Source organism: Stigmatopora argus, chromosome 11, assembly GCF_051989625.1.
Source record: "Stigmatopora argus isolate UIUO_Sarg chromosome 11, RoL_Sarg_1.0, whole genome shotgun sequence".
Lineage (NCBI taxonomy): Eukaryota > Metazoa > Chordata > Actinopteri > Syngnathiformes > Syngnathidae > Stigmatopora > Stigmatopora argus.
Genome location: NC_135397.1, coordinates 5949829 through 5962497, shown reverse-complemented (window position 1 = coordinate 5962497; position 12669 = coordinate 5949829). Strand labels below are relative to the sequence as shown.

Sequence of the window (12669 nt, the reverse complement as noted above, 5' to 3'; positions counted from 1 at the left end):
TGTTGCTCTTCAAAATGTGTTATGTTTTTAATTTGAATCTGGTGTGAGAGCATTCAAGGACAAGAGACAAAGGATGGTGGCCAACTTGTGTTAATGTGATGGGTGACTATTGAATTTGGATGGTTGTCAATGAAGCAAATAAAAAAACAAGTGGAGCTCATTAGTGGCGAGTCCCTTCCCTAAACTATAAATGATTTTAAACTATCTCAATGCATTTAAAACACAGACTGATGTTGATTAGTGTTATCTCAAAAGCAAAAGGGATTAACAATACTGGATTTTGAATTTTGCAGCAACACAGCCATGTTATTCTCAGTATTTTTTTAATCTATCCATTTATAAGCTTTGCAGTTCATGAAGAAAAAATATACAATAATTTTATCAAGTAATTGAAATATTTCCAGAAAACCAACAGAAACTCTCCAATGTCTTTTCCATTAGTATTCAAATCGTGACTGTAGGTTTTCTTTACTGACAAACCCATTATTTTTAGATGCCTAACCATGTGTTTTATTCATTTCCCCGTGGGATTCAATTACATTTCGTTCAGCCACATCTGAAAGGTCTCCTGTAATAATCGTCACCTCTCATTAAAAAAAGATTACTTTCCAATCTCCACCAAGAATGGCTAATCATGTAGAATGTGTACACTTTGACTGATGAATAGACGAAGAGTGACATCCATTTTGTAACTGTAATATATTGGAACTGACTGGTTTTGGGGAGGTCAGTGAGCAATGGAGCATACTTGACGATTTTATGCTTGAACTATACTTCTTGAAGACTAAAACCAGTGTAATCAATAATAAGCCTCGCTTACAATGTGAGCAAAAAAAATCATATTGAAACCTCGACTAGCGCCTTGAAGAGTAATTTGTAAGGCACTTTCTAACAAACAGTATAACTATCTAAAAGGCTTTCTATGATTCAGTTAAACCAAAAGCCTGAGGGTATTTTTGTTGTGAAGGTTTGTCACGGATCATTCAAGATCATTTCACTTAAATGAGCCAATCAAATCCTTCTACATTATAGAACTACATAGTAGAAGTTACAACGATTCAGTTGATATCTATCAACCTGTCAACTTTCTTACAACCGAAGTCATGCATATCAGATTTTTTATTCAAGTAAACAACCAAAGATTTCACTGAGGATGTACATTTGCAAGTAAAATGAGATAATATAATCATTATTTCAGTATTCATACTTGATGTGAGATTTTTGTTTGGGGGTGTGCCATGAGATTTTTCTTTTGTAAAAGTAGGGTAAGTTTGGGAAACAAACTACTCATTAGGCTTTTTAATACTTTCCCTCAGTGCTTGAGATAAAAATTGAGCTTTTTTTGTTCTCTCAAGGTACAATTCCAAAATATGTCATGGTGGCATGAAGAGAAAAACAAAAATGCACAGAGGCGCATGTCTCCAGATGAAAATGTGGCCTCTTTTACATCCAGATTCAAATTGTATATTTGCATATGCAGGCAATAAGGTAATTAGCAATTGGCCACATGACCCTGAAATGTGAATCCATCCCAGTTGTTGTGATTGATTGTATTAGCTACACATGTTTGGGTATAACATTTATCATGTGAACTTGGATATGAAAAAGTATTCTAAGATGATATAATGCACAAAAATCAAGAAAAAGTGAAAAAAAGATATGGGCAGCAAACATGTCATCACTGGAAAGTAGGTTAGTGATGGTTTTCCATCATGTTGACATCAATCAGTGGCATGCCCTAATGGCACAGGTAGAAGCTGAGAAAAATGAGAAAATAATAAGATGTCACAAAGTTCATCAGGGAGGTGCAGTCAGAGGCAGAGAGGGGGGATTTAAAAGGGAGCCACCTATGGCTCATTTGTTGCCAAACTGCAGTGCTAAAGACTTACAAAATACTGGGGGTATTATTTGCTGTAATCACATATTTGGAGCTGTTGCCAACCACATGGGATTTGGGGTGCAAAGCACAGGCAGCAACCCTGTGATGGTGTGTCTTATTTATCTATTTATTTATTCATTGCTACCACCCTGCGCTAAAACGTTTCAACTGCCTGGCTATTCAGACACAGGCTTTTATGTAAGATTAGCCTGTTTATATTGATGTCACTGAGCTTTGCTGGCATCAATAGGGCTGCAATTTTGTGAAGAAAATGCTTTTTGTGTCTAGTGAAGTGGTGTTGCTGGAAAAAGTGAAAATGCACTTTCCTTGAATAATGAAAGTTGCACAGCTTATTCAAACTGGATGCAAACCTTCACAGCAGAGTGGAGCGGTCATAGAGTGGGTAGATTAAACCACCCTGCAATGGTGCAGAAGTAAATACCCTGTTCACATCGCAGCATGTTTATCTAATGAGGTGTGACCTTTGCAGATATAGCAGCTAGGTACATAAAAAGGCATCCATCCATCTTTTTGTTGAACAACTTGTCATTCGCAAGTGACAAACTGACTTGGCAAGTCGCAGCATACACCTTAATTTAGTTGTAAGACAAACTCTGATCAAATATAGACAAACACACAGTCACAGTCAAACCTCCATACCTGTGTGCAATGTACGTAGTAGTAATGTTCTCACTCTTCTTAGTCTTGTCTCAGTCTGGACTCCAAAAATTCTGGGTCTTGCTGGTTTGGGGGCTCTGGATTTTCTCTGAAAAACAGCATTTCAACTTCATTTACATGATTGTTAAAAATAACGCCAACAAAATTGAATTTTTATGTCTTAATTTTTTTATTGGCTCAGTCTCATCTCAGTTCGTCTTAGTCACGGTCTTGTCTAAAAGTCGACTCCTGAAAGTCTTGGTCTTGTCGTGGCCTCGGCGAGTTCTGGTCTCGGATAGTGTATTCTTCAGCACAACGCTACGACACATTCAATTCACTTAACATGCATGTTTTCGGAATGTGAGGAAGTAGCGTACGTTTAAAAAAATCTGTGAGCCAGAGTTAGTAGTTAGAGGATGGCGTAGCTTCATATTCGGGAAACAAAAATCCCATTTTAGAAAGTGACATCTGTTGCTGTAGTACATTCATAAAGTGCTTCTCTAATTGCACTAAACTATGGTCACATTTACCTTTCTAACATCACACAGCGCAAAAGGGTTTGATCAAAACCTTGAATGTTGACAGCTTCCTACTGCTAGAGGTGCTCGAAGCTGAGCACGCTACTTTTTGTGTGTTCCTCATGTTGGCTAAGGCAGCTCCGTGTCTTTGATAGTATGGAGTGAAAGGGTCCTTCTCTCCCCAGGGTCTGATATAATGAGTGAGAGTTTACTAAACATGATCTGCAGCACTCGCAAATAGGCTACTTGGAACAGTTGGAGTCAGGGAAATAACAAGCAGCAATAAGACATTTGTAGAAATGCTATCTGACTCAATTTGGGCCGTGTAATGTGTTTAAATATGATACCGTGGTAGAGCGCAGAGCGGCATGAGAGGCTGTCAGTGTGGATTCTGAGCGCAAACACTGGAACCACAGCTTTCCAGTTTATAAAATGCAGTGACAGATTTCAAATGATTGCATTCAATGTTTCAGCCAGGGAACAAATGAGAATAGAATTGTACTACACGGTCTAGCAAAAGCCCCCACCCCATGGTCAGAATTTATCCTGTAGCCAATCTTATCACATAGCAGCATGTAGTCTGGAAACCAAAAGAGATATCAAACTTGAAATAGGGGATTTCTAGGACTCAGCAGAAATGAATACATAATGTCTTCCTTACCAACCACGAACAACAAATTGAATTTGCTGAATGCTCAATTTCCTCCGTTTCCATTCACTGTGTCTCGTAGCTACGGCATATTATCATATGAAAGACAATTGACCGACCTCTACCAGCTTGTCCTTGCAGCCCCAATTCCGAAAGTAGACCACTGACAACCTTCAATTCCCCAGCCCTGCGCATGGCCTGCTTCTCACTAGAAAAAAGCTGTCACTATAATTTGTCTACCTGTGGATTTTTAAAAGTGAAAGTCCACACATATGCAAAACACAGAAGCTGGAATCATGAAGTGTTTGAAGCACTGAGTCTGCATGCAATTAAGGAGGGATTGAGCATAATTCACCTTTGCATTCATAACAGCGTCACATTTCCATATTCCGTTGTGTGTATAAACATCGGGACAGCTGCGCCATCTTGGCCTATTTGTCAAGTTGATAATGAATCTGATGTTTGCAAAGCAAAGAATCTCTTCTCATCCCACCATTAACTCAGATAATTACCGCAGCTGCCTCGATCGAATCAATAACAAAGGGTTTTAAAGATAAAGAAATCAACAGATACAATAGATTTCCTATGTTGAAAGAATTGATGAAAAACAACAAAAGACATTTCCGTTTGGATTGGTACTGAAATATTCAATAGTTGTGAACCCAGCCAATTTAAAATGAGCTTGCTCATCCTCATTAGAGAGTTTTGCAGTAGCTGCTGTCAGCGTTTGTGCGACCTGACTAAAACTCTCTCGGCTCACCCTTTTTTGAGCCGATCCCCAAATGATTTCCTCACTAGTGCCCTCAATAATGGCCTCAGTTTAATCTCCAATGTGCCTTACCTTTGCCTTCTTTTCATTTCCCTTTAAGATAGCAAAGCTTCTCTCACTCTGAGCTGCTGGAAACAATTGCAGGACATGGAATGAATAAGAATGTTGTATTTTCTAGAGATTTTCCATGTGTGACTATTCTGTATTCTCCTGCAATATATCCAGCTGTGACTAAACATATTATCATGTTTTGTGCAAAAGAAAACCATAGGACATCTCGTGTAAATGCACATTTCCAGAGCGTATGTTGGACAAAGATAACGCAATTACATGTGAATGATGGACAGTGCACCAGCCTTTTACTCAAGGTTCCAAATAGCCCTGTGTGCAATGGCACTAAATGATGTGCTCAACGGGCAGGAAATTGTACACAGGCAGATAGGCAGTATGTATTCACTCAGCGGGACATTAGGAAAACCATGCTTCAGAGTTCAGTCATTTTTTTTTCCTTTGGTAGATCGCTATCAAAATATTATAAACAGGACCTCTGTATTGTCAAGTTACATTATCATATTCCTCAGACTATAAATCGGATATATTGTAATAGTTCTCTGGTTGATTATAATGCTGCTTACAGAGTTTAGGACAGCTGCCCTTAAGAGCTCTCCTAAATCTTCAGATCACACAGCCCAACACTCTAAATCTTTAAATTCATCCTGGGAAGGGAGTTGATCATGGAAAAAAAGGAAGCACAAAGCAACAACCTCAGCTGCCCCTTTGAAAACCAGACCAAAGTTGTTGGGTGCACCATGAGTATAAGACAAAATATATTCAAATGCAACTTACTGAGCAGAAGTCTTTTTATTCTACGGATCGAATACTGAATACACAAACATGTTTTCAACTGCGAGCAATGTCTCCAGGTCTTTAACTATGCAAGATTATAATCGAAAACAAATTCTCCTTGTATTGGCTGCAACTACAATACTCTAATCAAACAACCTAATAGGATGAGTAAATGTGAGTCCGTCCTGCCAATGGCATCCTTCAATGGGGCAAATATTGTATATAGGATAATATAAAATGTGTATCTTCTGTGTACAAAAGGAAAAACACATACGACTTTCAGCACTTGGTAACGCAGGTAGATGATGTAACACAATTGACAAGTTAAAACTGAAAGTCAGTAAAAAATCTTTGATACTTTAGGCAACAAAGCATTTGAATAATTCATATCAACACTGGCTTGACTGAAAAGGCAGAGTTTCTGCTCATGTTTATACTTACTCCCCCACAGATTTCTCAATTTAGATAACCCCCTGAGCATCTCTACCAATGGCAGAGATCTATCTCTGGCAAAGAAGAAGCACGTGAAATATCAAAATGCCAAGCACCATACATCAGCACTCAACAAGATTGGAGTGCAAGTGGGTGGGGGTAGCTTACACTTTTCTGCAATGCTGCACCTCCAGCCATCCTTATGAAGAGGCGGGGCAGTTGGAATCCCATCTCTCGGTGATGAAATTCTTTTCATCGTTCCCTATTTGCATAACAAAGGTGCGTAAAATGCATTATATATGGCAAAGTATAACTGTAAACCTCCACAAGAAGGCTGTCGAACTGACACTGTCCTCTCGTTTCCCCTGCAAAAGCTGCCATTTAGTGTGCACTTTGACTTGAAATGTTCCCAAGCTACAACCTTTCACTATTTCATGTCGTAAGTACGTTCATGACAAAGTCATTCGACCATGCAACTGTGAGATATTATGCATGCTATTACCTAATGTCACAAAGCCTATTTGAAGGCATCCTTTGAAACAGGGACACTGTCAAAGTCTGGTGAACCATTTACTTCTTTCATGACCGCAGTTCAGCGAAGCACAAAGAGACAAAGGTACAGGTCTGCAATATTTCATCACAGGTCTATTAGGCCGATAAAAAGTATGAGATGAGAAGAAGGGCCATCACCGCTGGAGAGTAATGCGAGGTCTAACTCTAATTTAATGGGGTCTTGAAAGACAAGTGGCCAAAGAGAAAATGCTCAGTGTGGTGTTTTTTTGTTTTTGTTTCAGGTCTTTTATGCTTAAAATACCACCTGATGGTGCAGGATTCTTCCCCCTGACTTCAGTGTGAACAGTCTGGGTTCAATTCTCCCTCGATGGTGATGTGATTGTGAGCGTGAGTGCTGGTTAGTTTCATTGTTCCCTGTGATTGGCTGGCAACCAATTCAGGGTGTCCCCCGCTTGTTGCCTGGGGTTGGCTAGGACAGGCTGCAGCATACCCCCCTCAACTCTTGTGAGGGTAAACTTGCTACCGGGAAGTAAGTGAGAGTCCAAAAAAGCAAAACGAGCTCCGCAAGGATAAGGAGAGTTTGACACATGAATTCCATGATTTTATCATTACGCAGTGGAAGTGATGAAATCAGTATCAAAATACTTGTTTCAGCCTTAATGCAGATTTGGATACATAAAACTACTTTGAAGTTAGGGATAAGGCAAACGCTGTGAGGCACAACATATAAATGGCCTCAGTACTGCTGACTCATATAATGCAGAAATCTGAGATTTTTTTGGCCTGAACATCAGCACAAAACTTCTTCATGGAATAGGTTTCCATGGGACAATGCCAAGCTTTGGATGAAGTGGCAGTTGTAATGTATGACACCAAAGCACTCTGTGGAGTGACAAATGCTTCCCTATCTGTGGAAGTTTGTTGCCAGAGTTTGGGATGATTAATGTTAAGCTACAAATTGCACCGTCATTAAAATGTTTTAAAGTGCAAGGTGAATGGGCTTGATTCCTAGTGGTTTGCAAGGTGAAGTGAAAGGGGAGTGGGGTCCTAAAATGTTAGTAAGACAACAATGGTAAGTTTACAACATGCTGTGTTCAAGCATGACTGAGGCCTAAAGCACAAAGCAAATACTTGAAAACTGGGTGGGAGTTCTGTGTGGATGAACTTGAGAGCCTCGACCTTCAACCATTTACAACCTCGATGGAGGACCTAAAAAGGAGTGCCGTTTGAGCCTTTGGATAATCTACAACGATTCCCCTAGACACTTCATAAATCTAGTACCCCTACCCAGTCTTCTGGGAGAGATATTATAATCCATCTATTTCAAATGAGAGTCAGTTCTTGTTGGTAAAATGTGGCAGCCCATACAGTCTAAAGGCTGAACTGTGGTTGGATTAAGTAGGTTTACCCTTGAAATGATAACAACTAAAGCAATAGAGGTCTTATGTGTACACAGTAAATAGACGCGAGTCCATGGGAAAACAAACAGGAGTGGGGGAGGCAGAGCATATGTGGAGCATTTGTATGAGCTCTGGCAGAGAAAAAAAAAAGATATTTTAATTGCTGCCATCATTGATCATTCAGAAGATGCCCCGCGCCACTAAAAGTCAAAGATCACATTAGTGCTGCCATTGTTTATCGTATCAAGTTAGATTTAGCCAAAGGCTAAGAAGGTTTAGGACAGATGAGTGTCGCTCTGGGCACGCTTAACTGCAGACAAAGCAGCAAAAGCTCAAAGTTTCAGTGCCGTGGTGTCAGTGGTCAGTGCAGGGATGTTTATCTTAATGGAATGAATGCTGACTTTTATTGAAAAATCAACAAGTAGAGGCAGGAGGGAATCTGGACGGGGGCAGATTCACGAAATAAATGATGCTTTAGCAGTACTGTGCAAGTCCCGCTAATGTTTGGGACAGCACTTTCGGTCCTGGAGAAGATTTGCAGGATTACAGGCCGTAAGCTTGGCCAGCTCGATATATTGATTGGCTCGACACTCAGAGCTGCATTCAATTTCCCAACAATTAGATGCACCTAAAGATAATGTAGTAGTCTGTTAATCTGTGGTGTTTGTGTTAGCTAATCCAGTGATTCCCAAACACGGTGCCGTAGCACTCCGGTGTACTGTGGGAAAATTATCCAATTTGACCTAATTAATTCCCTCAATGACTGTGGTTATGGAAGCGACGTCGACTGACTAACAATAGGTACAATAAACCTGCACGTTGACGTTTTAATTCACACAATGTCACACAAGTCATGGCTTCATTCACAGTTTGCGCAATTAATCAGGGCCAGATTTCACACTGCGTAAATCCATTTGAGAGTCAAATGAGATGAGCTCATTATTGTTCCAATATTTATACATATTGCGACCTTTTTGTCTCAATAAAGATTGCGGAACACTGAGTTAAGATGGTTTCACCTTCACTTGTTTTGGGTTGCTATACATACTGTACACTGATGTCACTCGTGCCATCTGTTAGTCCAATAGTTACAAATCTTGGCAGGTTATCCATACTGATAGAATGAAGGTCATTGACTAATTAATAATTTAAAGTCACTAATGCACCAGAGGGATCGGGTCCCTTTCATGATGTGGCTTGGTAAGGATCATCTCGAAGCAACATTATATGAAGTCATTCCCCACTCTGACCTTGTTACGACACTAACCCCCTCCCTCTTTTTCCCACTGCAGTATGTTTTTAATAAGGGTGCTTTTCATGCCGAGTGGCAGTTTGCTTCCAATTCAATCCTCCTGGCTGATTTTATATTCTGAGGATGGTGTAGGTCTCTTGACCATGTGAGAATGAAATTTCTCTCCTGGGGTTAGGGAAGGTGTCTCTGGTGTGGCACAGCTTTGAGAGGCAGGAATGACAGGAACATTACATGGCTCAGAAGAAACCTCACATTTGGCTATTTATATCCGTGAGAGGCCGTGATGTGCCCCTCCTGTTGTGTCTTAATACAAAGCAGTGGCAATAAAAAAGTTATGAATCAGGGTAGCTCAAAAAGATGGGGTCAACACAAATATGAAGTGGTAAAGCCTTTGCAGCACGTTTATCTTATAAAGCCCAAACCACGCCAAATCATTGAATTTATTCATTCTAATCTGTCCTCGCAGTGAGCGACAGGGGGAAGAAGAGCTGATACTGACCAACAAGGACAGAGATTAGCTGGAGAGTGCTTCATTTTGCTGTCGTCTGCTGTTTTACAAGGAAACTGGAATGGAAGACAATGACTGGGATGCCCTTCGGTTTGGAGCTTTCATGAGTGATAGTGTCTGTACTTACAGGGACAAAGTTGCCCTAACTTTTCCATCAAGAAACCCTTTTACATCAATTGTGCTATTTTAGACTGTCAGAAATGGAATGACTGCTCTTTCCAGACAAAATGTGTTTCAAACAATGACTTTCATTGAATGCCTCATAAAAAAAGAACTTTGATCAAAGTCTTTCTTGTCTACAAGTTTTACAAATTTACTAGTAGCGACACTATACCGGGAAGTACTTTTACCTACACTGTCTTATTCAATCATATTCAGTGAGTTAACATTTGGAACTGGTTGCATAAGAAAAAGGTGACATACATACACCATTTCAGTAAACTCACTATGTTACACATTAGTGTCCTCCACACAGCCAACACTAATCTCCACTTCAATCCATTTGAAAAGCTTAAACCGCTTTCTTTGCTTGGTTTGACTTGTTTTCACCTTCACTAAGCACTGTAGTCACCTCTAATATTGCTGATACTGCACAATTTATTGGCAATATTGGTCGGCTTATTTTGTGTGTGTGTGTGTGTCTGTGTCTGAAATGCAATCAAAATCCTATATTGCATCGAACATATAAACTGAACAGTTGCTAAATGGTTAGAGGTGGGATCAATGTTTCAACAAAATTGATCTCGTACGTCGTTTAAATTGCCCTCAGAAAAATGATAGAAAGTCAATGAGTCATTGGTAGGTGGCTTCGAGTGTAATTTGTTTTTCAGGTACCAATACCAGGTTTTTGGGAAGACTGTGAGGTCCCTAAAGGGTATCCAACAGAGGTTTGTCTTTATATAATGCAGTTTAGGGTGAGGCAGTAACAATGATAGATAATCCTGGACCTTCCAGTATAACTGTCTCTAATAGAACCGTTAATTTTAACTTGTGCTGTTCTTCCACTTGAATTTTCTTCTCGCCCCTGGTGGTGGATGGACAAGCAGTTGGGGGCAGTGCCTCAGTAATTGGTGAAACCTTCTAAAACATGCAGATGAAGACGAGTGGGAAGGATAGAAATGAAAGCACGATATGGGCCACATTCCTAATTATCGTCCTCTTTTCTCCTGGTCCCTCCTCCTTAATGTGTCAGAGTCATATAAGAGAGATGCCCTCTTCGCCTGCTGGCCTACTCATAATTAGTGCTCGATGTTGAGGGCTGAGGCTGGATTGACGCTCGCATAAGGCTCGGTGAGGGGGCTGCATGGCACGCGGTTCAGAGGGAAGCTGAGGCTTTGATGGCAGGGTTAAGAGCACTGTCAGCACACTCACTCCTACATATGTTGCAATGAAACAAACTGTCAGCTGACACCCAAGCCTACCGAGCGGTACATGAAACATGGAAAATCACATGAAATAAAGAAAAGGAGGCAGATTGATAACCAGGGATCTTGAGAAACATTACAGTATACTTTATTTTTATTTTTTAAAGCCATTTTAATGAGGCGACTATGATTCCTGCTGAGTAGCGGGAGGCGTTAGCAAAAAAAAGTGGCTGGGAAGAGCCACAGTGCAACACCAAAACATTTTTTTAAATAACATTCCAAATAATATCTCGGTCATAATGTTGATGCAAAATGAGCATTTATTTATAAAGGCAATGCTTTTTGAGTCACAGTTTGCACTGATTTCATTTGATTCTCCCCCCAAATCATAAACTCTGTATATAATTTACTTATTTTAGCGTAGCAATCCCTTTCTCTTTTTCTATTTATAAATATTATGAACTTAATATGCACTGCACAAATCCCCAACCGCTAAACGCTCAAAGACTGGGTGTGTGAGAGGAGTAGGGTAGGGGGAGATATGGCATTTATGATCCAATAATGCTTTCAGATAGCCTGCTGTGTGTCAAACTATGATTAGGGATTGTGTGCACCACATGGAGGACATGTAGTATATGTATGTTAAAACGTCCACGAAGACTGGTTCACACCACACAAAAAAATCCAATTCTCTCCAAGATGGGTCGAGAAACAAGAAGCTCTGTAAAGAATTCTCAGCCAAGGAAAGTCACCTACCGCAGCAAATAGAGGCTCAGTGCTGGCTCTTTGCAGGGTGTCGGACTGCTCTTATCAGCCCACCAAGAGGCCGTAGAGGGGTATAATAGGATTGTGGCTCACAGAGAAAGTGGCATGCTCAATAAGCGAAGAAGGCTGAGACACACGGTTGCAGTTGTCCAGCACACTAAAACACACAGGAACAAACGCCAGAATGGCGACTTGTGCTCACCCAAATGAATAACCCTGTTAAATGGAAAACTTTGGAGGGTCAGTGCTACACTGTTCTACCAATTTATGTCAGAAGACCCGGATAAATCATGTCATCTGAAACCAAAAAAAAGGAATAGCCAGGAGAAACAAGGAAATGAATTTGCAGTAAGATGTGTGCTGAAGACCACACTATCCTATTGCTACTGAGACCAAGACAAGCAGAGATTCAAGACCCTTGAAATGTGGGTTCTGGTTCAAGACTGGTCCGGAGAAGTACAACATGAGGATAGCGGTGCTAGACGTTGTAGTAAGTGTCATGCCGGATGAGTCTTTCCTTGGCTGGATGAGTCATAGCAGCAGCACAATATCCATTTTGTGTTTGGAAAGATGAAAGCTGCACTGGGCTCATTGAAAATAGGAGGAGCGGTGAACATGCACCTTGAGCTCTGCTGACTTAAGCAAGCAATGATGAATAATTATTACCGTCTCATTCTTTTATCAGCGAGGATTTGAATATCTTTAAAGTCAACTTTAGATCATTGTTTTTCTTTTAAAAAAAATCTGAACCCATATTCAAGGATGTTCACATTATATTTGGGAAAATTGAAATGTAGCGTTCAACATGCAGATCATTTTCAAAATTAAATGCGAGAAACGTTTATTTGAACACTCCCATTTTTCACATGAACAAACTCCATCAGATGACTGACCTTGGAGTGTGTTTTTTAGGCCAGAGTTTTCTGATTGCCAGGCTTATTCAAACAATGTCCACACTGTCTAAATTCCCGTTGTTTTGCCAGTGAAGGCTACATCTCGTGGAGGTAATTGACACGAAAAACAAAGAGCTGTCTTGGTTTGACAGAAGATAAAGAGTCCTCAAGCAAAGCCAAGGTAGTGAGTAAATATTTTTCATTATTTAGACAGAGAAATGGTG

General features: G+C 40.2%; 1 protein-coding gene across 9 annotated transcripts in view; it reads right to left on the bottom strand.

Annotated features, from left to right (window-relative positions):
* The window catches only part of LOC144084422 (protein jagged-1b-like), a 165200-nt gene that overhangs the window by 124908 nt on the left and 27623 nt on the right, over positions 1–12669 (bottom strand). For all 9 annotated transcript variants that reach the window (XM_077612824.1, XM_077612835.1, XM_077612833.1 and 6 more), the window contains one exon: positions 2540–2645. The gene's annotated coding sequence lies outside the window, so the exon portion shown is untranslated. The remainder of the gene's footprint in view (positions 1–2539; positions 2646–12669) is intronic.